Consider the following 23,393-nt stretch of genomic DNA (forward strand, 5'->3'; position numbering starts at 1 on the left):
ACTGTTTTCTTTCATGTGTGTAAGTGCTGTGTGACTACAGTGGGATTGAATGAACTTTGCATGTCTTCTAGATCAGCCTTGGCTGCTCATCCACAGCTACCTCTAGAGAGACGGGCTTCTATACACTGCCTACACTACACTAATAGGGGATACCTGGAACTGGTTAAACACCACACACCAGGCCAGCTTCCTACACTTACCCTATAATTTCCCCCATGTGGCAGAGTGGATCTGGAGATTTCTCTTTGAGCAGTGCCCATGTACGTAAACAGGGGCATAGGTTGACTCTGTGTGCGTCATTGATGTCTTGGTCACTGCGACGACTTCGTGGTTGTATATAGGCGCCACCCCGGTGTGCTGACGTCAGTTTCGTTTCACAATTTTCCACGCCAGTGGCGCAGAGCCACGAAGAACACTGAATGGTGTGCCAAAACTAGGGCCCCAAAACAGAAGTTCCTGCCGTAGGAATCAGTTCGCAGAGCTGGTAGGATGGGCGGGTTGGGAAGGAATCTGCGACTAGAATAGATCTCTACCAAATATATGGTTTCCAAAGCTAAGTGACTTGTTCATCCGACAGACTTCTAGTTGCAGATTCCTTACCTTAGAATAGATATCCGATCAATACATTACCCGATGCGAACTAAGATCTCACCAAAAAGTCCGGCAGGACTGAACGGCTAAAAGTAGTTGTCTCTGCTGAACTATCCCGGCAGTAATGTTTAGTGAACTTGTGCAGGCACGCCCATGATGCTGTCTGGCAGATATCCAGGACTGGAACTCCACACACTAACACTGTGGTAGCAACTGTTGCTCTGGTGAAATGAGCACGCAAACCCTCACGGGGTTGCTTTTTAGCCAAAGCATATCACATCTTGATGCAGAGGATTGCCCATTGCGAGATGGTCTTATTCTACACCAACTTTCCTTTCTTCACATCCACATAACACAGTAAGAGTTGATCGTCCACTCTGAAATTTTGGTACTATTGAGGTAAATGGCGCTCTTTTGGGATCCAGGCGGTGAGTCTCTCCTCATGAGAGGCATGTGGGGAGGCATAAAAAGTAGGCAGGGTGATTGAGCGGCCTACATAAAAAGGTGCCATCACTTTGGAAAAGAAGGAAGCCCTGGTACAAAGCACCAATTCGTCAGGATGGACTTCTAGAAATTGTGGCTTCGAAGAGAGCGCCTGGCACTTACCGAAACTGCAAGCAGAGGTGATGGCAATCAAGAAGACAGTTTCAAGAGTCAGGAACCGCAGGGAGCAGGCGTGGAGCACACATGAGATATGAGGACCAAGATCAAATCCCACTGGGGCATTATGAACAGGATAGGAGGGAACATGTGGGAGGTTTGAACAGAGAAGTTTGGTCTGGCATCCTTAAAAAGGGAGAGATGGCAGACAAATAACCCCCGAGAATGCCCAAAGCAGAGCCCTGCTGGTGAAAGACAGAGAATGAACATGAGAACCTCCGAGAGAGTTGCTGAAAGGGGATCAACAGACTTTTTGAAACACCAGGCCACATCTGTTCCAACAACGTGCATATACTGTTTTGGTGGAGGGATGCCTGGCAGCCAAGATAACATCACAGACTTCGGGCAGAAGGTCGAAAGCTGTCAACTTCCGCCGCTCAATATTCATGCAAGAAGGCAGAGACTGGACGTATACGGGTGAAGGACCATCCCCTGCTGCTGCAACAGAAGATCCTCCCGAAGAAGGCAGTCATGCCCAATAACTCAGGATACCAGATTCTTCGTGCCCAGTCCGGAGCCACCAGGATTACTTGCGCCCAGTCTTGCCTGATCTTCAGAACTCTGGGCAGAAGTGGTATCGGCAGGAAGGTGTTAAGGAGGCCTGAGCTGTACTCGTGACTAACAGCGCCGCTGAGCGAGTGCCGCCTTAAAAACTCCAACGCACAAAACAGCTGACATTGGGTGTTCTCTACGGAGGTGAGCAGATCTAACCAAGACTCTCCCCACTGCTGAAAGAGACCTTGCGTCATCTCCAGAAGGAGATGCCAATCGTGATTGACTATGCATTGATGGCTGAGTTGGTCTGCTCTGGCGGTCAGACAGCCTGCCAGATGTTGAACCACCAGGGTGATGCCCTGATGTTCCAGCCATGTCCAGAGGCTAAGAGTCCCTTAACAGAGGGTACACAACCCCACTCCGCATTGCTTGTTGCAGTATCACACGGCGGTGGCGCGGTCAGTAAACACGTGCACCACTTTACCTTTAAGAGAGGAAAGGAATGCTTTATGCAAGTCAGATCACCTGGAGCTCCAAAAGGTTGATATGGAGCCTGGACTTTGCCGGAGAACAGAAGCCTCTGATCTCCGCCTCTCCCAGGTGACTGCCCCATCCCAGGAGTGACAAATCTGTTACTACTGTAAGATCTGGTTGGGGAAGGGAGAGCAATCTGCCACTGACCCACTCTGGATTCGACAACCACCACTGCAGATCGAGTGCAGTCCCCTCTGAAATCTGGACCATGTCTGAGATAATTCCCCAACGCTGCGCCCACTGGAACTGCAGGTCCCTCTGCAGAGCCTGCATATGCCATCTGTCACGCTGGCCCTGCAGGAGGCCATAAGGCCAAGCAGCCGCAGTCATTCTCACCGAAATCCAGAAGAGAGGCTGACCATCGGAATCATAGCCCGAATATCCTGGACTCGCTTTTTGGGAAGAAAAGCCCAAAACTGCACTGTGTCCAGAACAGCTCAGATAAAAGGGAGTGCCGGTGGACGTGTCAGGTGCAACTTCGGCACGTTTATAGTGAATCCCTAGTGAATACAGGAGGTTGGCCATAGTCTGAAGGTGGGAGACAGTCTGAGTTCGCCTTTAACAGCCAGTCGTCGAGGTAGGGGAAGACAGAAACCCCTAATCTGCGCAGATGAGGTGCAACTACTACCATCACTTTCGTGAACACCCGAGGGGCGCTGGTAAGGCCGGATGGGAGCACTGTGAACTGAAAGTGCTCGTGACCTGCCATGAATCACAAGTAACATCTGTGGACCAGCAGGACGGGAATGTGGAAATAGGTGTCCTGCATGTCCAACGCTACCATCCAGTCTCCAGGGCAGACAGGACCTGAGCTGGAGTTAACATTTTGAACAACTTCTTGAGGAATAGATTGAGGAACTGGAGATCTAAGATAGGGTGAAAGCCCTTGTCCTTTTTGGGCACCAGAGAGTTGCAAGAATAACAACCACGACCTACTTCTGGCACAAGGACCCTCTTTGTGGCTCCCTTAGAGCCACAACTTCCTCACGGAGAAGTGCCAAATGATCCTTTGACAGTTGATAATATGATGGTGGCATGGCCAGAGGGGAAGTCTCAAAGGATCCTGCCACCAACTGGTCCATGATGTTCCAACAAACTAGGAAGGCCTGGAGAAGGTGGACAGCTAGCTCCCTTATCCACAAGCATGTGGGAACCCGCGGCCGTGCAGAGTCTGTGAAGCATGTGCGGGTCGATGGCCGGGTGGAAATGGACGCAGCTGGGTGGCTCTTCTGTAGCTACAGAAGGGGCAAAAAGCAAACTGTAAGAGGCGCGGAGCAGCTACGAAGCCAAGTGATCGAGCAGTAGCCCGGGAATCCTTTAAGCGCTCGAACACAGAGTCCGCTTTGTCTCCGAAGAGCTAGGTGCCATCAAAGGGCATCCACCGAAAAGCCATGGCCTCAACCAGGCTTGGCGCCTCAAGGCCCCTGTCGATGCAACGAATCTACCTAGTGAGTCGGTCGTATCCATCCCAGAATGAATCATGAACTTTGCTGCATCTCTCCCTTCAGTAACAGCTTGGGAGAGATCTGCCCAGGCCTCCTCCAGGACTCGAGGCAGCACCTGTGTGACCGTATCCCAGGGAGTATCAGCCCAAAAGGCATGTGTTGTTCACAGACCACAGCTCTAGACTGGCAGAAGAAAAAAAATAAAATCCCAAAGTTATCCAGTCTCTGATTCCCTATCCGGGGAGCAGAAGGGAATGCACCAGAAGAGAAAGCCTGGATTACAAGGCTCTCAGGCGTAGGATGTTGGGTCAGGAATTTTGGATCGGTTAACCCAGGCTGATGGCAGCGGGCAACTGTCCTATTCACAGGAGCCCCTGTGCTGGGTCTGGACCAGGTACCCAGTAGGACATCTGTAAGGGTATGAGGCGTTCCAAACTGGAAACCCCAGGCTGAAGCTCGAGGTCCAAAACCCCAACAGCCCTTCTCACCACCACTGAGTAGGGAGCTCCTTCCTCTGTAGCCACGGTAGAGGGAGAAAGCATGCCAGCGTCAGGAGTGGTTTTTAGTCTGCTAGCGTTGCCCAAATCCTGAACCCAGTTCATATCAGGGTCAAGCTGTTATACTAAAGGGTCCAGTAACCCCTCTACACTATCCCCATATTAATACCCATAGAAAGAAATGTCAAGATTCGCCAAAGGCCCAGTAAAGCACATGGAAAACGGAATCTGCTTTGGGTCATCGAGAATGAGTCCAGGATCGACGTCGATTGAGGGTCCAACCGACTTCAGGAGCATCAACGTCAGTCCCAAAGCCTGTCAAGGTTGTGTTGGCATGACCGGTGTTGGTACAGATTCAAGAGCGGATCCGCAGGAGCACCCCAGAGCAGAGGACAAAGATGCCAGAGTGTACCCAAAGGGGCCCTCACTGACTCTCTGGGGCCAAAGGCGACGAGGACAGTCGGTCTGCCCAAAGATGGGGCGCATGGCCTCAAAAAACTCTTGCAATTGGGCATGGCTGGCACAGGCTCCCAGAAGGTTGAGAAGGCACAGAGCTGACCCAGACGCAGGCTCCGGTGTTGACCCTCTTCCTGCACCGCCCGAGTGATAGAGCGAAGTTGAAGAACGTTTGGCCTTCTTCAACGACTTCTTTTTGTGACCCTGGCGCCTCGATGGCTTGGAATGGAACAAAGAGGATTGGCGATTACTCTGTGAGCGGTCTTGTGAACTTCCTCTCAAACGAGACCAAGAGCGATGCGGAGTCTAGCACCGAACAGTCAGGAGCTTTCGGGACTGCTCCATCAAAGCCTTCGGGCTCATGGCCGCACTCCTGACACTAAAGACAGATGAGATGCGGATCCGCCACCAACATCATTCAGTGACAGGAGTTGCAGGGTTTAAAACCGGTCTTCTGGGACATCCAGTGATGCATCCAAAAACGCATCAAAAAGTATTCGGCAAAAGTGTTGCAGTTAGTCAAAAAATGACTAGGGGTAGCTCTTCTCTGAGATCTGCACGTAGGCTGGCGCAGAAAGAAAAGAACTGACGTCAGCACGCCGAGGTGGCCCCTATATAAAACCGCAATGTCATCAAGGTGACCACAACGGCAACAACGCACACGGAGACAACAGACAACACCTGACAGCACGCAGGGGTACTGCTCGAAGAAAAATCTCAGGTCCTATCTGACACCTGGGAGGAATTCTAAGGTAAGGACTGAGGTACTGAAAAAAATGGTTTTCTCTGAGGGGGTTGGCCAAGCGCTTGTTGATCAGCTTCTCCGGGATTTTGCAATGCTGCTCTATGTTAATCATCTTGTTGCATAAGAACAGAGACCATTCTATGTAGAGAACAGTGAAGATCTGTGCTGCTGTTGGTGCCGGTGTCAAAGCGATCAGAGCGTTTGGTGGTTCAAATCTGCTGGAATTAGCTTCCGAGGTCAGATTTCAAGGTGGTGCTGTCTTTGTTGTCCTAGCTCATGCTCCAACTGTGTTCTAGTTGTTTGCAATAGTGTTTGGTCATCCTGAACTCCTTAGAGTATTATTTAAGTCCCTTGAGCCCTCCTCTAAACTCAGAAATACTACGTCCAAATTAGGTAAGTGTACTTTATTTAAACGTATTTTTTTCTAGCAGACGTGTTTTACCAAAATGGTGTTTCTCAGCAGTGTGTTAAGAATCGTGGAGAGTTGCAAAGACCTAGCCAGGTGCTGCTAACCGTAACCACTCGTGTGACTTTCAGTACCGGTAGGTAGGATTGGGGGGTGAAGAGTCTTGTTTTGATAGATTTCAGGGTGTCAAAGCATTCACACATGCCATGATCACATTGGTGGGGGGAGGGGGTATAAACAGGCTGGTAGATCAAGATTTCAGTGGTCCCAAGCATCTCTTGATGCCTTGCTCCAGTCTCAGCAAGGAAGCTTAGCGGTGTTGGTTCTACAGTGATGGGAATGGCAGAAGGTCATGGTTGATCCAGATAATTGGTGGTTTGTTTGCTGTGATGTCACTAAAGGTAGTAAATATAGGGTCCACTACGTGTTTGGTGGGTAATTCCACTCACTGGGTGAGGCCAGTTCCCTCGGTCTTCAAGTGGGATGGTTCCCCATCCTCGGCATGTGCACATAGGGGAATGAATGTGCACATGCTGAGGATGAGGGGGTGCAATGAAGTCTGGACAGTGCTGGCAGAGTCGGTTTGCGTCCCAGAGGTCAGTAGATGAGGGTGAAGCTCAAGGTGTAGTCAGTGGTGATGCAGAGCTTAAAGGTCAGGAAGCAGAAAATGAAGCAAACAAGGTCAAACAATGCAATGAAATATACCAGAGAGGGTGGTCCAAGAGAGGTGAGAGAGTGTGCAACAGAAGAAAGCAAAGCAGTGAGTCTCACACTGAAGTAACCTCAGAAAGGGTCTTCCCGCCACACACAGCAGTCAGGGCACTAGTGTTAATGTATACATGGCCACCAATGTTGCAGCCTGGATATCAAGGATAAGCACTGCCTGTGCCAGAGAAGCCCCCATGTGTAATGGTCTCACAGACCTTCCAAGTGCTGCTTCTTGGCCACTGCATAGCAGATCTTAATGCAGAGGATAGCCCACCTCAACAAGTTCCTGGTTTGCACAGCCTTTCCTTTTTTTGATGCACAGAGCCCCACAAAAAGCTGAGCACCCACTCAATGGTCCATAGTATAATCAATATAAAAAGGTTAAAGCCCTCTTGTAGCCCAATCAGTGGACCCTCTCCCCTTTCAAGAGTTGAGGGGGAGCAAAGAAAGCTGGTAGAGTGATTGTTGTCCAACGTGGAAGGGAATTACAACTGCTGGTAAGAGGTTCGCTTGGGTCCTCAGCATCTATTTGCCAAAAAAGGCAAAGCTGGGCAGCTGCTGCATAATCGCATTGAGGAAGATAGTCAACAAGATCAGAAGATAAAGAGAGCAGCTATTCATTGGTCCGAAGAGCATACACTGGAGAAATGTCAAGAGCAAGTTTTTTTGGGGGGCGGGGTAGATTGGTGGTTCTGTCATCCATTTATCAACATCCTCACAACGGGTGTCTTGAACAAGAACAGTTTGTCTGGCAAAGGCTGAAAGACCAGACAAATAACCTTTTAGAGTGCCCGTGCAAGGCCTTGCTGGACCAAGGACAAAACAGACCAAGGACGTCAGATGCCTTTCCCTGTAAGGGGTCACTGTCGAAAACACTGCATCAAGTTACAAACTTGCCCCAGCACCCACCTGGCATCAAGAATGACATGCACCACTTGTGATAGCAAATCAAACGCAGTCAATTGCCACTGCTCACTCTCCGTTCATAGTGGGATGAATTGAGTAGATTGGGCGGAGGACCCTCCCCTGTTGCTAAGTCAGAAGTCTCTCTCCCCCCCCCCCCCCCCCCCCCCTAATTGTACAGGACTACAGAGTTCCATTAGATCAGGAACAGGTCTCCCAACAAGCGCTCATATTTTAAGTCCCAACATGCAAAACTGCATGTTTAATGGTGTCTAGGATCTAGCCAGGCTTCCCACCCCCACTGGCAGAAGACACACTGTGCTACTTTAGGATGCAGATGCCAATCATGATCTACCAGATAACGCTTCTATAGTTTGTCAGCTGTGACATTCAAGCCATCTGCTATATGATTTGCAATGTGGAAAATATCCTGGCATTCCACCATCTTCAGAGATCCCACACTGCCCCCTTGTTGCAGTACCACAAGGCAGTGGTGAAGCCTGTGACAACAAGCACAAGGCTCCCCTTACTGGATGACAGAAAGGCCTTCAGAACAAGGAAGATTGACTGCAGCCCCAGCAGACTGATGTGGTGCTCACCCTCCAGGGACCAGAGTACATTGATCTCCTCTGTCCAGCAGGTACGAGTGTCACCACTGTCCACTCCGGGCTGAGAAAGGAGAGAGGACTGCAGCTCAACCTATTTCATGAGAGCAGCCCCCACTGTAAAGCAGTCTCCTCTCCGACCTGAATGGTCTCAAAGACTGGCTTGATGCTTGGCCATCTGGAACTTCAAGCTATGCACAGCAAACACATTCCACCTGGCATTGTTCACAAGGGAATGCATGAGACTGAGGGCCATATGTACAAACACTTTTTCCCATAGACACAGAATGGGTAAAAACCTTTGTTACATCTGGCCCCAAGTCTGAAACATCAGGAGCATAGCCTAAATGCCCTGGACTCATTGCAGCGGGGAAAAGCTCCACATTCCATGGTGACCAGGATCGCCACAATAAAATGAAGCCTCTACGAAGGAATCAGCCAGGTCTTTGGCTTGTTTACAGTAAGCCTCTATCATGTCAAAAGTTCTGCCATCTTTTGGAAATTAGTCTACAACTTCAGCAGCCAGCCGTCGAGGTACAGGAATATAGATACTCCCTACTTACAAAGATGGAAAACAACCACTGCCATATGTTCCCAAGGGGTGCTGTTGAGTCTGAACGGCAGCAGAACAAACTGAAAATGCTGGAGGCCCACCTTGAATCACAGAAAACACCTGCTGTACTGAAGGACAGGTAACTGAAAATACACATCCTGCAAGTTCAAGGACACTATCCAGTCACATGTGTACTGGGAGGACAGGATCTGGGCTACCACAAGCATTTTCAATTTGGCCTTTTCCAAGATGGCAAAGGTGAGGGCAGAGGGGAGGATTGAAGGTCTAGCACAGCCCCGACACACAATCAATCCTTTTTCAGGATGAGGAAGTAGTGAGCGTAACAATCTACTTTTTTCAGAGAACAGTACTCTCTCACAGGCACCATCGATAAACAAAAGGAGCACCTATTTTAACATGTAGGACAGCTGCTCTTCAGAAATTCGTTGTGGTGTGAAAGGAAAAGTGGTCAAGGAGGAAAGAAAAAGTATCAGCAAAAGTGCATTTATACATGATACAGGGTCGATGGCCAAGGAAGTAACAAATTTGCCCCAAGTTGGGGTAAACGTAAAACATTTACCAACGATGATACAGGGTTTTTGAAAGGAAAGCCCATGAACGGGTGAGTGTGATGCCTGATTAAAAGACCACAGATAGATTACAACGCGTCAGAGCACTTGCGCGTTCGACCTAAAAATTGTCTGAGAAAACAAACAAGCAGATAATGAACTTACGTAAAGGCCAGGCTCACTAGGGCAACGCTTCATTTCAGGGTCACTAGACAAACATACAGAAAGTTCTACTAAGCAGCACCTTTGACAGGGTAGAACTGTGACACACATGGCTTGTGCTTCCTTTAAAAACATGTACCCACTAAAAAGAGCTTCCCAAACACAGATCTTTACAGTATCAACAGTTAACAGCCATATTGCGTACTAACCTGTGTAACACCTACAACAAAAAATGTTTTGTAAAGATTCTGGTCGGGGAAGTCTGCAAAAGATGAAACATGTATTCAGTAACAAAGTATTATACAATTTTCTTTAGAAGGGAATGGAACGATCTGAGTGAGTTCGAGATTAACTGTTAAATTCTTGAACTAATTTACAGGCAGGGCAGCTAAACCTTTAGTGCTGCCAATATATCTATGCTGAAAGTGTTAATACACATCATTACAAAGGCCGTAATGCTAGAAAAGTAAAGATTACAAATCAATGTTAACTCCTGCATTTATAATAATGTGTACTGATGGGCAACACATTCAAAAGAATGAAAGAAGCTATCTCAAATTTGCCTTTGGACTCTGTTCCTTTTGTTGATGATCATTAGTTATTAACAGCATTTCAAACCTTTTAGTACAAGCTAAAGAAGATTTACAATGACCTACATTAATCAAAGAGAATCATACAAGCTACTGACCAAATATGAACTAGGAAAAATGTACACACCTGTCCCTATGCCAACTTATGTTCCAACACTTGCAGAAACACCTAAAAGAGAAAGGGAAGAGAGAAAAAAAAAAAAAAAAAAAAAACATAAGCGTCTAACTAGTTTTTGAATTAAGTAACTAACTTACCCAGTACACATTTTGGATATGTGAGGGGAGAGCATTCTCAGCTAATTCAACTGATCATTTGTTAGGTATGGACTACATACTAAGTTTTCAGGCATTGCAGTTAGACAAAACCTAACATAGGAAGGAAATGTACTTTTTCCAGTTAAGAACGCCAAATGACCCATCTGAATATCACAAAAAAAGGCAACCGTCAAAGGTGATTGGTTAGATTTTGCACCAACAGAGCACAAAAGAGAAATTGGTGAAGACTGGAATGCAGACTTAACTGAATGCAACTGTCTCTCAAGTCAACCAGGACTTAGCTGTAAAGAAAAGTTCAGGTTTAGACTCCTAGAACAGACTTCTAGGCCCTCGTGAGCCAGCCGGGGTAGGACAGATAGTCTCTCCTCAACAAGAGACATGCAGATAGGCAACAACTCAATATCAAATGGCAATTCATAAATTATATCCCAATTTTGGAGAGTGGGTTAAGTGGCTTATGGCTCATTGTGCTGCCATACATGAAAACAGAATATCCATTGATTGTATATTTGATATGGTTATCCTGAAACAATACTTGCTGTATCTTCTTGTTAAAAATAAGTCGTAAGGATCCAAGAAAATGGGCTCACAACTGGGTTACAAATTAGAAGGTTTCTTTTTAATTAGCTTCGATACACTAACGGGTTGATTTGAAAAAACAAGTCAAACGATAAATGGAAAGCACGACCATAAGATATACATTATTTAAAGGGGGCATTTGTACCCAAGGATTAGGGTGTGCTCAAGGATTCTATCACCTACCTGTGGAAGTTAAATCTTAAAGTGTAAATATTATTGCAGAAACTTATCACTGTATGAAAGTACCCTCTTTCTTGGCATGGTTACCCCATTTTTTGCCTGTCGGTAAGTTTGAATGTGTCTACTGGGTTCCTGCCAACCAGGACCCCAGTAGTTTTGCTCTCTTCTCTAAATTGTACCTTTTTCTTCAAACTGGCATATTGGTCCCCCCTAGTATTTGGTGCCTAGGGCATTGTGGTTCCAGGGGATCCCAACTGGCTTCAGCAGTTATTATGCCACCCACAGGGAGCCCATGCAAAGGGTTCTGCAGGTCTGCCATTGCCGCCTGCGTGAAGCGGGTGCATGCACCTGTTTGCACTACGGACCACTACACCAGGACACTATAAATCCCCCTATGGTAGGCCCTCTCAGCCCAGGAGGCAGGGTGCAAGTACCTGTGTGTGAGGGCACCCCTGAACTAGCAGAGGTGGCCCCCCCCCCCAAAACCCCAGATCAATTTTCCTCGATTTTGTGAGTGCAGGGACGCCATTTTACGTGTGTACTGGATACAGATCACTACCTATGTCCAGCTACATAATGGTAACTCCGAACCTGGGCATGTTTAGTATCAAACATGTCAGAATCATACACCAATCTTGTTGCAAGTATTGGAAGTATGATTCCATGCTTTCTGTGGGCCCCTTAGGAGAACCCCCAGCATTGCTACCACCAGTCTTACAGGGTTTTCTGGCCGGCTCAGCTGCCGCCACCTCTAAGACAGGTTCTTGTTCCCCTGCTGCTTGATCTCATCAAGCCCAAGAAGGCAGAACAAATGATTTCCTTTGGTAAAGGGAGCTAACACCCTGTCCCTTTGGAAGCAGGTGTGACTGGCTTGGGTGGGGTAGCCTCCCAAAGCCACTGGTTTGCTTTGAAGGGCACATTTAGTGCTCTCCGTGCATAAACAAGTTCACATTGGTTCAGGGACCCCCAGTCCCTGCTCTGGCGTGAAACTGAACAATGGAAAGGGGAGTGACCACTCCCCTATCCATCACCACCCCAGGGGTGGAGCGCAGAGCTCCATCAGAGGGTCCCTGGGTTCTGCCATTTTGTTTCCAAGGTTGGCAGGGAACTATGGGAGCATCCAAGTGGCCAGGCAGGTGACATCAGAGCCCACTCTTGAAAGATGCTTACCTGGTAAGGTTACCAATCCCCCTTTCAGGGCTATTTAGGGTCTCTCTCTTGGGTGGGTCCTCAGATTCGGCTTGTAAGATTCCAGCAGGACTCCTCTGCCTAGACTTCTGGCCTCCGGAACTGCGACTAGAACATCCAGGACCAGACAAGCTGCGTCCAAGAAGAAAGGCCGCTTCAGTAACACTGTTTCCAGGGCTCCTGCCAGCTTTGCAACTATTCCCTCGCCGTGCATCCTCAGAGGACTGCAACTCTTCAGCCTGCACAAGAAAAAGGAATCTCCCCTGGAGTGAAGGAGTCACTCCCCTGCAACCACAGGCACCTACAACAAGCAAGGACGCCCGTGTGGATCTCCTCATCTTGAACTGCATAGATCCTGCATCACAGGTAGTGGCCCGGAGTAGTCCTCTTGGTCCTCTCAGCCAGCTGTCCAACTTTGGTGGAGGTAAGCCTTTGCCTTCCCATGCAGGACAGTACCCCTGTGCACAGAGTCTCTTGCAGCTGCAAAGCCTTGTCTGCTTCTCCTCCAAGGGAACTTCAAGCAAAGTGTACCTCCAGCCCCCAGCATTCCATCCTGCAAAGCCTCGTGCGTGGTTTTCCTGTAGCGTGGAATCCTCTTTTGTAGTGCTTCGTGGGCTTCTTCTGCGACTCCTGTGTGTCGGTCCTATGGGACTCCTGTGGGTGCTGCCTCTGCTCCTGTGGAGACTCTGCGACGCTGAGGGTCCCCTGTGACCCCCCCCCCCCCTGGGTTGAGTCCTTCTGGGACTTGCTGGTCCCCGGCAGCACCTCTTTTCCACCAACTGCGAGTTTGCCTTTGCCAAGCTTGTTGGTGGAATTTCTGCACCAACACCCATCTGCAATCTTCCTTACAGCATGGGGCTTCATCTGCATACATCAGGAACTCTTCTCTGGCTCCAGGACTGCAGTGCTGACCTGTTCATCACCAACCAATTCCTGCATCCACAGCTGGGTGGTAGTAGCTCGTACTCCTCCTGGACTCCAGTGAGACTCTTGGACTTGGTCTCCTCTCTCCACGGGTCTTCTTGCTTCAGGAATCCCCCATTGGTTTTTTTGCAGGTTTGTCTGTGTATCTTCCTTTTCTTCTTTTCCTCCTTTTGGGTGGTTTGGGGAAAATCCAGCGTTTTACTCCTGCATTCCTGGTCGCGGGGGTACCCTCTACACATTTTACTTACCTAGGTGGGGGTACCTTGTTTGCATTCCATTTTTTTAGTATATGATTTGTGCTCCCTTAGGGTCACTATTCATTATTGTTATTTCTACTGTTTTTAAACCATTCCTATGTCAGTCTCTGATTACTTGTGTATATTTAGTGTATTACCTCCTAAGGATGGATTACCTTTCTAGTACTTTGTGGTGATTTGTTCCAAAAATAAAGTACCTCTTTTTTTTGTACAACTAAATAATTTCTTTCATGTGTGTAAGTAAGTGCTTTGTGACTACAGTGATTCTGCATGAGCTTTGCATGACTCCTAGATAAGCTTGGCTGCTCATCAACAGCTACCTGTAGAGAGCCTGGCTTTTAGACACTGCCTATACTTCATTAAGAGGGGATATCTGGACCTGGTATCAGGTGTAAATACCATAGGTACCCACCACAGACCAGGCCAGCTTCCTATAATTACTCATATTGATAGCTATTTCTAGTGATTTTATTTCTAGACTGCACAGTAATTTCATTATCTGAGGGGAAAATGCTGGGATTAAATAAAAATGCAGTATCGGTTTTATAATTTAAAAATGTCCCAGGTTGACAGAATACAATACTGGCAGTGGTCAATCCTAATGCGTACTCTCCTGGGTGCTCTTTGGCTGGTGGGAAGCTAGTGATACTTGTATAAGACACTGGACTTCATACCTTATTAATTATACTTTTGTAGGGGTGTCATTTTGAAGGACCATTGAGTGGACTTTCAAATACAAAAGTTGACTGATCGCGGCCTGCAAAGTTTAGCTTTAGTAATATTTTAATTAGAGCAATGGACCTTTGAAATATATTACTTAACTGTAAACAATCTTTGCACTGTGTAGTGCTGTAGATTCCAATGCTGTGCACACACTTGCTACCCGGACTTGGGCATAGATGTTAAGATGTTACATAGAAATAAGTGTTCAAGGTCACCAGTCACACCTTCTCCAAAAAACCACACTGCACCAAAACATATTCCACCTCGAATGTGCTTTTATCCAACGGTATGTGCAGAGATGCGTAGCAATAAATATTAGACTATTTATTATTAAGAAATATAGTGATTGGACGTTTTACCAATGACCTCACTTCAGGGGAGTAGAATGATGCATATGAAACTAAAACGCTACAAACTGACCATTATGAGTAACGTTTTCTATTTGCAGTATGTGCTCGGTAAGACTGCTATAGATCACATGATGTACAAAGACTGTAAAGTAGGACCCATTTCCCTAAAGCAGTGGTTTGCGAGCAGCAAAAGACAACGTCTGAACCAAAGATTTAATTATTCTTTGTCCAACATGAGCTTGCCTGGCATAATGTCTACTTAGCAATGCTTAGAGACTGTACGGAAAGTAGACCATGTCCCAGCAACTGGATTGTTAAGTGTAGAATGTGCCCTAGCTACACTGTAGAGTATGCTTTTGTTTTGGGCATAACAAATTTTATGTATATGACGAACCATCTAGCAAGGCCTGTGCTGGAAGCACAAAAGTAAATAGCCGCTTGTGTGTTTTTTTATTTATTTTTTAAAGGATTTAATACAAACACGGGGATCTTAAAATCGGGTGTTTTGATAATGTGCTCCAATTAACCATGAACATCAGGAAATGGTGGGGAGCTGGTTGGATCTGGCAGCAGGCGTCCTTGAGATCGAGTTGCGACGTGGTCCCAGACGAAGAGCACCAGAATAAGTAATGGAGGGGTGTCATCTTGAAGTGTACTGAATGAGCATTCGGAGATCAAGTATCAGGAAGCCCTGTATTTCTTGGACATTAGAAAGCAGAGGGAGTTTATTCCTTAACTCCGCTGGTGTGGAGGGACAGGTTTAATAGCTTCTTTTTGGAGCAGTGCCTGTACTTCGTGGAGCAGCAGTCACAGTAAAACTGCATGCCAACGAGAAAGATTGTCAGAAAATGTTTGCCTGTTAACGATAGTGCGCTACCACATCATGCTTTAAGGAAAATGAATGTTTGTGTGGAGATGTATTAAAAAAAAAAAACACTTCAAGTCGGCGTATCCTTCCCGCACCGTAACATCAAAGGTGCCAATCTTCTGATGCGCGCCACCACGGCTAATATAAAAAACACTTTCCTCCTACGATACAGAAGGACGGCACTCCACGAGCATTGGACAGTGATTGATTTATTCACACACAGGAACGCCTTGACAAAGGCGGTGACGCCGAAACGCGTTCCAGTGTGTGAATAAATCAATAACTGTCCAATGCTCGTGGAGTGACGTCCTCCTGTATCGTAGGAGGAAAGTATATATATATATATATATATATATATATATATATATATATATGTTTTTTTTTTTTTAAGTGAGCGTTTAAATATTAAATGATTCATTCCTTCCCCACCCAGATGACAATGCTATTCACGAACTAAAAGGCAAGTCAGGCGTGATCTGTACCAAGTAAGTGGGGTACATTTATATGCTACATGGAGCAAATGTTTCGGCTAATAAATTAAGAGTTTTATGAATAGCAGGCATTCTGAGCAGTGAAATAAATGCGGCTAGGATCACAATTTAGGACACGTTTAGGGGTCAAGTACCTTACAGTTAGGTTGAGTATATTATTTAACTCACTAGCCTTACAGATCTGGTAAAATGTTTTGCACTTGAGGCCTGCCGAGTGGAGGATTACCAGAACCCAACTGAAAATGTTTATCACAACTGATATACATTTTCTCACCTGCACCGCTCCCCTCCACCTTGGCCCCTCAGAGTACCATCTTATTGCAGCAAAGTATGACAGAGTTCTGTTGATTATTTTCACAGCTCGTATCAGAGCTGAACCTGCAGATTACGGCTCCCTCTTGATCAGGTTGGTCAGGTCATTGTGCTGCCCTTTTCCTGACCAAGCCACCCCATACCTCTAGGAGAAGTGAATCAGGTATCCTTTATTTTATCTTTCCTCGTTCTTCAGTAGAGAAATGCTTGCTGATAAAATAGTTAAGATAGTATTTGTTCATTGTGATAGCTAAAATGAAAGCAGGGATTCATAAGTATCTAATCTAACAACCGATCTAGGAACTATGCAATGACCTATGAACAAGTTAAGCATAGAATAATATACACATGTATATGCATACATACTTGTATATACAAAAATGCACAAATGTACATTTAACCATGAGTAAATATATGTTCATTAAACAGGCTTAAAGAGTATGCACATATTTTATTATTATGAAATAGTAATTATACACATTTTGTAAAGAAATGCACATATCTAAATATATATACACAGATTATAAATATTTAACAACACGCATATGCAGTTCATTGCTGTTTGGATATGGTGGTTATGAAGGAGAGAGCCAAGTACTTTTCTGAAGACAAGATAGTTATCCATGGATCATATTTTGGAGTAATAAATTCCATAGATTGGCCACTTAAACACAGAAGGATGTACCACCTAAAGTCATTCTTGTATGGTGGTGTTTTAAGGCGTGGTGCCAAACTTGAGCAGAGGCTTCTTTATTGAATGCGTTTGGTGATTTTATTCCTGATGAAAAGCGGTCCTGTTCCATGTATTTCTTTGTGGGTGATATAAAGCAGCTTGAAGGTGATCTTCTGGTAACCAGTAACCACCGTAGTGCCTTCTTGGGAGGGGAGATGTGGGCTTGTGGCTTTACATGTAGTAGCAGGCTGGCAACTGAGTTCTGAGTGCGTTGTCGTTTCTTCAAATTAGATAGAGATGATGGGCCCTTGGCATAATCTATCTTAGATAGTTCAAGTGAGATAGTAGCGTGGACCATGCATGGAAAGTCGATGTGGGGGAAGGTGAGTCACAGAGTTTAAGGTGATGAAGCTTGAGCATGCTAATTTGTCCACTTGGGCATTCACTGTTAACTTGGGAGTCCATGGTAATTCCAAGGTTTATAACTTAGATACTTGAGGTGGTGGTCCCAGAATATCCGACCAGGCACACAGTGGGTCAAAATGTATCCAGTCACTACACAAGAGTATTTCCGTTTTAGAAACATTCAGTTTGAGATGGCTCCAAGTAATCTACTGATCAAAGACTGAGCCAACTGAAGATTTGTGAGTTTCCAATGTCTTTGGAGCATTCCAATTTAAGGAGTATTTGTGTGTCATCTCCACAGTTGTTAAATGGGAGTTTAAATTAATTGATCAATTCTGGTAATGAAATCAGGTAAATGCTGAAAAGCCTAGGTGAGGTGATTGATCCTTGAGGGACCCCTGTTTTTGTGAATTAGGGTTTGGACGAGAAAGGGGGGAGAGTAGATGACATCTGTTCTCTTTTGAAGGTAGGATATGATCCAGGCAAGAGCAGGTCCTTCTATGCCAGCTTTGTGGTCTTTTAATTAGTACCAACTGTGTACCAACTATTGTCTTACAGTTCTCTTGATATGACTTATGTTTACTTAGATGACTCTGCAACTGAGTAGAGAAGTGTGCTCAGGGAATACTGGGTAGTGCTGCATGCTCAAACCTGCCTTCTTGTGGTGAGGCATCAGTCAAGCCAGTCCAGTGTGCTCAAGCCTGTAATAGAGATAGTGCATAGTGGTCAGCACTAACATTTAACTTGTGGTGAGGCTCCAATTATGTAGACACTGGAACGTCATGTTTACTATACTAACTCCAGTCCCAGAATATATGGGGAAAGGGCACTTTCCAGAAGGCTTATTTACTATTCTAACTCAACTTCTGGAATATTGTTGGGAAACTTGTACATTCCCCAAGCATTTTTAGGAGGGGGGTGAAAAGTATTAACTGTTAATTGCAGATGGTGCTGGGGCGCAGCTTAGGGCAAAAAAATGAGTAACACCATTCTATTCATGTTGTGACCACCTGACAAAACCATCAGGCTTGCCTTATATAAAATGACATCCTCACATTGTGTAATGTTCCATCTGATATGTGTGTGTATTGTGGTTATGGGGTTTAGGGCCCACTAAAGTTGTAATGTGATGTGATATGAGGGTGTCATCACATGTACTTCCCTCTAACTGATGCTAATATTTGGAATGTAGTGCATAGAATATAGTAGTTATGTGTACTAAATATACCTATGCCCTTTTAAAAGATTGTATTTGTGTGCCTGCAAATTGGGATTACGAGACCACACTTCTTTCTTAAAGTATGCCTTGGACTACTCTGCTTCGCTACCCAGAGACTCAAGTGCTACCATGCGGTACTCTATTCAGAGTAAAGAGACAATTGTGTACCTATTACTTGTGAAGGACTCACATCCTTCGCACCTAATAGCCCAATTTCTCACAGTTGATGGCAAGGAGGATGGACTGGCATGTGGTAGCTAAATTAGAGCTGACGTGGTGCGCTGAGTGGCCGGCCCACCTTTACTGAAACCTGCTCCAAAGGAACTTCAGTGTTCCATGGACGATGGGTAGAGTTCCAGATTACTGACTAACTGCTGTGAATTAAGTCAGACTCCCAAAGTAAGCACACGAGCCTGTGACAGTGAGTGTAAGATCACAAATGTATTACAGGTACACCAGGAATGCAACAGCACTTGATCCACTGATCTTTTAGTGCTGGGGCATCCAACACTCCCTTTGAGCCTGAATCATACTCAGATTTCTTCATATTCACTGGTCTGTATTTCTTTGTGCCTTTCAACGGTACCCAGCTCGCTCTCCCCTGGGCTTAAACTGTGTGAATGTGATTATGATGCCCAGTGCACTGAAGTAAAGCTTCCATAGCAGTGGCATCTATGGCAACAACATACTTTTGAGGGTACTAACGTTTTTGCAATAAGCTCTTGTTGCCAGTCTAAGCAGGGCTGATAAACACAGTTACTCATGGATGCTGTTTTACTTATGTATTTATTCTCCTGTTATGTAGGAGTGAGGATCTCAGTCATGTTGCTGCTCATTCAGGTCACCCTCTCCTCTGCCAATTGTGTATGTCAACACTAAAAAGGGAGATAAGGATTTGCGTCAGATCTCTCTCCTTCAAAATGCTGCCTTCCATCAAATATTGTTCTGCTCCCTGTAAAGCCCTGCCCAAGATTCCCCTCACACATACTGTCTCTTTGAAGACATGATCTTTTAGACATGACGAAGTGTAAGCACACAAGTACCCGCCAAGGATTATTCTGATGCATCCATTCCCTAATCAAAACTTTGCACCCAAATCTATCAAGCATTTACCTTTAGTAAGCATGATTATATTAGAGTTTGAGGACAAAAAGGAGGAGCAAGACAGATGTGAGAAAACAAGAATAGACAAAACAAGAAGTTAAGAGAAAGACACATATCAAGGTGGAGGGAAATACCATAGAAGAAAGAAAAACTAGCAGAGGAGGGAGGAAAGAAGAACAAAAGAGTTGGACGCAGGAGAAGGAAGGAAGGGGTAGTGAAGAGATGGGGAAAACAGAGCAATGAAACTGTGTGGAAAGGAGGTTGGAATGTGAAAACAAAAAAGTAAAACCGCGAGAAGTGAAGGAAGAAGGGAAGAAAGCAAAAGTGGAGAGGATGTAGATTACAAAATAAGAGTGTGAACAGAAAAGCAAAGACTGGAGAGAGGATGTCAGGAGTTTTCTGCCCTGTAAGAACTAGGAAAGGATGGATAGTTTATCACAGATACTATTTTAGTTCACTTAAGATTCAGCAGTCTAGGAACTTGATTTAGAAATGCAATGTAATGAAGAATCCTCCAATGCGAGTTAAAAACATGATATCTTTAAGAGCCCACTGTAAGAGAATCCACAAGTAGAATTTCCTTCAGGATAAGTATGGTGAGAAAATTCCACTGTGGGGTGATTCTCCATTTTAAGCACTTTGGAAAATAAAAGGATCCTCTGTTACTACCAAAATCTAAAGCTGGACATAGGCCTGTCACTATAAACGTTAAAACAAGCCTCTTTACGTAGCCAGCTCACCTTTGGAAGCATGTGGAGCTGAAGGCACATAGAGCACTAGGACAAAGAGCACTAGGACAAAGAGCACTGGCAGTCAATGTCTGTTAGTGAGTCACTATACATTTAAAACAAATGCACTATCTGTCCTGATCTAAAATCTTTCATAAGCACAGAACCCACTGTTTAGGTTGACCACCTCCCTTCAATAGGTTGATTGCATTTGTTATGTACTCAAGCATTAGGTCGAGCCTTTGTGCACTATTGGCTTTGCCAAATGTTTTTAGCCACACGTGGCTATAGAGAAGGAAAAAAAAAAAAAAACACCTTCAATCCAGCCGTCCATTTCATTTTGTGGGTACATGCACCATACGCCTACAAAATGATGCAGGGATTTTTTTCTTTTTAGTTACCGATCCAAGTTGGATCGGTGACCAAAAAGAAACTAAAAAGCTGAAACGCTAGCGGGACGGAAGCAATGGGGGAGGATAGGAAAAAACAGAAGCAACACAGGAGTGTGGAAAGGGGGCCAAAACCATCACAGGAGGGCTGAAGGGAGGCGTAAGCAACACAGAGAAGGCATGACAGACGGGGAAGTAACAGTTCGCAAGTGAAGAAAGGAACAACAGAGAGAAAGAAAGAGGGCGCAGACTGGAGAAGGAACATGGATGGTGCTGGGAGGCAATAGAAAGAAGCATGAGGGTAGGGCGGGAGAAGCACAGAACGCAACACAAGTACAAGGGGAAAGAAATATGAAATATGAGGTGGGAGAAAAAAAAAATGCACTCTCATGGAGTGCTGAACACAAAATAAAAACCAGTGCTTGTAAAGCAAGCCATAGAAGAAGAGACACCAGGCCATCAAAGAAATAGTGGAGTCAATGCTCCATAGGAGGAACAACACAAGATTAACAAACTGGGATACAAATAAGAAGCAAGCAAATGAGTAACAGGAAAGTCATCCAATGGTCAGCAAGGGACAGGCGTCAAGAACTTCTATGTTCTTGGTAAGCCACAATCTGGCTCACATCAGACAGCACATGTGTTGCCTAGAAGACTGGACCTAAAAAGCAGCCAGACCTCGGATGACCTTTGCTGTGCAGCCAGAACAACCAAAAAAGTGCTAACCCAAAGAAAGGTCAACTGACCTCTCACCAAGACTGAAGGAAGTGAAACGCCGTTTTTTTTCCACTGCCTTAAAGTAGGTCCCTTCTCAAAGGCAGATATCCAGAGAGAAAGGCTGCCTGTGGGGTGAGGTGATTCCATAAAGCCAATCTACATCCGGAGGACTGTCTTGATAAAGAAGCCAAAAGCTTTGTGCCAAATCTAAAAATGTTGGAGTGATTGAGATGTCTAAGTACGCAGAAACTACAACTTTTAGCATGTAATTAAGTTAAGAGGCATTTAGAATACTGCATTTGTGTAGTGTTGCTTTTCAGAGGACTTCTTAGCCTGAAGGATAACTACATCGTCTTCATTCTATGACCCGCTTTGCTCGTTGTGCTTTACATAGACACGGATCTATTTATCTACATTCATGAGAGCAAGAACATCAGGTTTTCCCTTTCAAACACATTACCAAATAGATTTACGAAAGATGAACTAGATGATAGATGGCCCACATGAGCGTTAAAACTGCCTAGTGTCTTCCTTTGATGGAATGTTCACTTCATGGATAAACTTTTTATGTTGTTCTCATGCGAGTGTGTTCCTGGGGTAGATGTTCAACAGTGAAATAACACTTTGTGGTACCTCTGAACTGCTGATCAAGATGGGCAGAGTCAGCTACAAGTCAAGCACAGCCCACAAACAATATATAATACTTTTTTAACCTGATGTTTAGTTCCTGCTTCAGGTGCCAAAATGTCACAATTTTCTTGTAACGCATAATTCGGGAATTTTGCTACCATAATTAAAATCTGCTCAAGTTTACAGCAGCTGTTCATTTGTTAGGTGGTTCCACTCAGCCGTGAAGGATCTATGTGTGTATTCACTTCTATGTGCTGCAGCAGAGGCTGAAGGGGTGTGATGGATGTGTTGATGACCGACCTTTCTTCAGTACCATTTTGCAAAAGATAAAATCGGGGTTTCAGCAGTCCGCTCCGTTCGTCCATCTGCTAAAAGATGGCGACCAAGGGCAAATTAAAATGGGGAGCTCAAAAAGCACACTATAATGTAAAATGTTAGTCTCCTACATCTACGACATAGGAAAACAAAACAGGACGACCAACTACTGTAAACATAGCCATTACATGCATGATACATTGTCAATGTGTCCTTAGGAGACACTGCTGAAAAAAATGTCCTTTTTAGACACAAAGCTGGCCTTTGAAAATGAGGTGTCTGCAAAAAATACCAAGTCAACTAGGAAACTACCGTGATTTGACCAGGCGATTAAGAGTTGTGTGTGTAAATGTCACTTTTTACACCAATGTACTTCATGAAACATTACACCTCGAAGCTTGGTAACTTTGTAAGAAGCAGATTTTACTAAAAGTGAAGCTTCCCTGGACACGAGCTGAAAACGAAGTGTAGGAGGCTGGACTGGCTTGTAGTGAGTACCAAGGGGTACTTGCACCTTGCACCAGGCCCAGTTATCCCTTATTAGTGTATAGGGTGTCTAGCAGCTTAGGCTGATAGATAATGGTAGCTTAGCAGAGCAGCTTAGGCTGAACTAGGAGACGTGTGAAGCTACTACAGTACCACTTAGTGTCATATGCACAATATCATAAGAAAACACAATACACAGTTATACTAAAAATAAAGGTACTTTATTTTTATGACAATATGCCAAAGTATCTTAGAGTGTACCCTCAGGGAGAGGATAGGAAATATACACAAGATATATATACACAATAGCAAAAATATGCAGTATAGTCTTAGAAAACAGTGCAAACAATGTATAGTTACAATAGGATGCAATGGGGAAACATAGGGATAGGGGCAACACAAACCATATACTCCAAAAGTGGAATGCGAACCACGAATGGACCCCAAACCTATGTGACCTTGTAGAGGGTCGCTGGGACTATTAGAAAATAGTGAGAGTTAGAAAAATAACCCTCCCCAAGACCCTGAAAAGTGAGTGCAAAGTGCACTCAAGTTCGCCTAAGGATAAAGAAGTCGTGTTAGAGGAATAATGCAGGAAAGACACAAACCAACAATGCAACAACTGTGGATTTCCAATCTAGGGTACCTGTGGAACAAGGG

General features: G+C 45.2%; 1 protein-coding gene across 3 annotated transcripts in view; it reads right to left on the bottom strand.

Annotated features, from left to right (window-relative positions):
• CBX5 (chromobox 5) overlaps positions 1 to 23,393 on the bottom strand; it is a 125,225-nt gene that overhangs the window by 78,611 nt on the left and 23,221 nt on the right. For all 3 annotated transcript variants that reach the window (XM_069231004.1, XM_069231003.1, XM_069231005.1), the window contains exons 2-3: positions 10,047 to 10,088; positions 9,539 to 9,591 (exon numbers count right to left, since the gene is read on the bottom strand). The gene's annotated coding sequence lies outside the window, so the exon portion shown is untranslated. The remainder of the gene's footprint in view (positions 1 to 9,538; positions 9,592 to 10,046; positions 10,089 to 23,393) is intronic.

Source organism: Pleurodeles waltl, chromosome 4_2, assembly GCF_031143425.1.
Source record: "Pleurodeles waltl isolate 20211129_DDA chromosome 4_2, aPleWal1.hap1.20221129, whole genome shotgun sequence".
Taxonomy (NCBI): Eukaryota; Metazoa; Chordata; class Amphibia; order Caudata; family Salamandridae; genus Pleurodeles; species Pleurodeles waltl.